Raw genomic sequence first — 3,557 nt, 5'->3', positions numbered from 1 at the left:
GTGAGACATATTTAGACTGGTGTGGGTAAGGGTGAGACATATTTAGACTGGTGTGGGTAAGGGTGAGACATATTTATACTGGTGTGGGTAAGGGTGAGACATATTTATACTGGTGTGGGTAAGGGTGGGACATATTTAGACTGGTGTGGGTAAGGGTGAGACATATTTAGATGTGTCTGGGTAAGGCTGAGATATATTCAGACTGGTGTGGGTAAGGGTGAGACATATTTAGACTGGTGTGGGTAAGGGTGAGACATATTTAGACTGGTGTGGGTAAGGATGAGATATATTTAAACTGGTGTGGGTAAGGGTGAGACATATTTAGACTGGTGTGGGTAAGGGTGAGACATATTTAGACTGGTGTGGGTAAGGGTGAGACATATTCATACTGGTGTGGGTAAGGGTGAGACATATTTATACTGGTGTAGGTAAGAGTTGGACATATTTAGACTGGTGTGGGTAAGGGTGAGACATATTTAGATTGGTGTGGGTAAGGGTGAGACATATGTATACTGGTGTGGGTAAGGGTGAGACATATTTAGACTGGTGTGGGTAAGGGTGACTTATATTTATACTGGTGTGGGTAAGGGTGAGATATATTTAGACTGGTGTGGGTAAGGGTGAGATATATTTAGACTGGTGTGGGTAAGGGTGAGATATATTTAGACTGGTGTGGGTAAGGGTGAGATATATTTAGACTGGTGTGGGTAAGGGTGAGACATATTTCTATTGGTGTGGGTAAGGGTGAGACATATTTAGACTGGTGTGGGTAAGGGTGAGACATATTTAGATGTGTCTGGGTAAGGCTGAGATATATTCAGACTGGTGTGGGTAAGGGTGAGACATATTTAGACTGGTGTGGGTAAGGGTGAGACATATTTAGACTGGTGTGGGTAAGGATGAGATATATTTAAACTGGTGTGGGTAAGGGTGAGACATATTTAGACTGGTGTGGGTAAGGGTGAGACATATTTAGACTGGTGTGGGTAAGGGTGAGACATATTTATACTGGTGTGGGTAAGGGTGAGACATATTTATACTGGTGTAGGTAAGAGTTGGACATATTTAGACTGGTGTGGGTAAGGGTGAGACATATTTAGACTGGTGTTGGTAAGGATGAGATATATTTAGACTGGTGTGGGTAAGGTTGAGACATATTTAGACTGGTGTGGGTAAGGGTGAGACATATTTAGACTGGTGTGGGTAAGGGTGAGACATATTTAGACTGGTGTGGGTAAGGGTGAAACATATTTAGACTGGTGTGGGTAAGGGTGAGACATATTTAGACTGGTGTGGGTAAGGGTGAGACATATTTAGACTGGTGTGGGTAAGGCTGAGACATATTTATACTGGACTGGGTAAGGGTGACACATATTTAGACTGGTGTGGGTAAGGGTGACACATATTTAGACTGGTGTGGGTAAGGGTGAGACATATTTATACTGGACTGGGTAAGGGTGAGACATATTTAGACTGGTGTGGGTAATGGTGAGACATATTTAGACTGGTGTGGGTAAGGGTGAGACATATTTAGACTGGTGTAGGTAAGGGTGAGACATATTTATACTGGACTGGGTAAGGGTGAGACATATTTAGACTGGTGTGGGTAAGGGTGAGACATATTTAGACTGGTGTGGGTAAGGGTGAGACATATTTAGACTGGTGTGGGTAAGGGTGAGACATATTTATACTGGTGTGGGTAAGGGTGACACATATTTAGACAGGTGTAGGTAAGGGTGAGACATATTTAGACTGGTGTGGGTAAGGGTGAGACATATTTAGACTGGTGTGGGTAAGGGTGAGACATATTTAGACTGGTGTGGGTAAGGCTGAGACATATTTATACTGGACTGGGTAAGGGTGACACATATTTAGACTGGTGTGGGTAAGGGTGACACATATTTAGACTGGTGTGGGTAAGGGTGAGACATATTTATACTGGACTGGGTAAGGGTGAGACATATTTAGACTGGTGTGGGTAATGGTGAGACATATTTAGACTGGTGTGGGTAAGGGTGAGACATATTTAGACTGGTGTAGGTAAGGGTGAGACATATTTATACTGGACTGGGTAAGGGTGAGACATATTTAGACTGGTGTGGGTAAGGGTGAGACATATTTAGACTGGTGTGGGTAAGGGTGAGACATATTTAGACTGGTGTGGGTAAGGGTGAGACATATTTATACTGGTGTGGGTAAGGGTGACACATATTTAGACAGGTGTAGGTAAGGGTGAGACATATTTAGACTGGTGTGGGTAAGGGTGAGACATATTCATACTGGTGTAGGTAAGGGTGAGACATATTTAGACTGGTGTGGGTAAGGGTGAGACATATTTAAACTGGTGTGGGTAAGGGTGAGACATATTTAAACTGGTGTGGGTAAGGGTGAGACATATTTAAACTGGTGTGGGAGAGCTACACATTGTCCCGACATATTCAAATTCAAGTTAAACTCTATTTAAGGTTGCCATTTACCATTTTCTGTTATATTATCTATTGTTATGAGAAAACAGTCAATCTCAGGATATATTTGTATGCCAAAGTTTCAACACAATATGGAGAAAATTAACTTAAAGAATTCCAATGTAGAGTACATGTATTGTGAAATAGAAAAAAAGAAATACTCGACTAATACAGTTCCGCTCTTCAAGATGCATAATGCTAAAGCAATCTGTTCAACAGTAAATTCTAGAATATTAAAAATTTTGATTGCATGTTCAAGAACACCTATATGCATGCACTCAGTTTAATTCAAATAACGTATCATACATCTGCTAATTTATGCAAATATGGTGATTAATATTCACCACATATATGCCAAGTTTTATTTTAAATTCTTGTTCTTGAAATATCATAAATATCAGATAAATACAACTCTATAGTAATCATGTCCCAGGATTACCTTAGAGTACATACATGCCAAGTTTTATTGCAAGGAAACATGTACAGGGTAACCACAGAGACTCTAAGTACATGTTTCACACATTAGGCAAAACAATTGCAATTACTTCACAAATTTATAAAAACTCCCACTTATTTACAGTAAAACAAAAACTAATTATCACAAATTATCACAGTATTATAAGAGCAGATTTGTCTTTGTATTGTTCACTCCCCTTTATTGTGCATGATACAGCTAATGTTGTCACTTGTATCACCCAGCTAAAGCCAAGTACTTTGATTATTTCGTTAACAATTTTGCCAACTGCCAAAAAAAAGCTACGCAGGGATCAGCATTAGCGAATGATCTACCAAGACAAACCTACAAATACCTACAGCAGTAGCGAATGATCTACCAAGACAAACCTACAAATACCTACAGCAGTAGCGAAACATCATCGTTTTTCACTTTTGAATGTGAAGGCCTAAAGTAGTTCTTGCTAACTCGTCACAGTGCATGAGTGCAAACAAGAGCATTCTATCACAGCAATATCTCATAACATTAGAACATAGGTTATGTGTACTCCACATAGTCTACCATGAAGCATTTGTAGATGCCGGGCAATTATGAAGCAAACACTCACACACACACACACAAATATAATAACACAACAA

Source organism: Saccoglossus kowalevskii, chromosome 14 (assembly GCF_978046115.1).
Source record: "Saccoglossus kowalevskii chromosome 14, keSacKowa6.1, whole genome shotgun sequence".
Lineage (NCBI taxonomy): Eukaryota > Metazoa > Hemichordata > Enteropneusta > Harrimaniidae > Saccoglossus > Saccoglossus kowalevskii.
Note: the sequence above shows the minus strand (reverse complement) of the source record.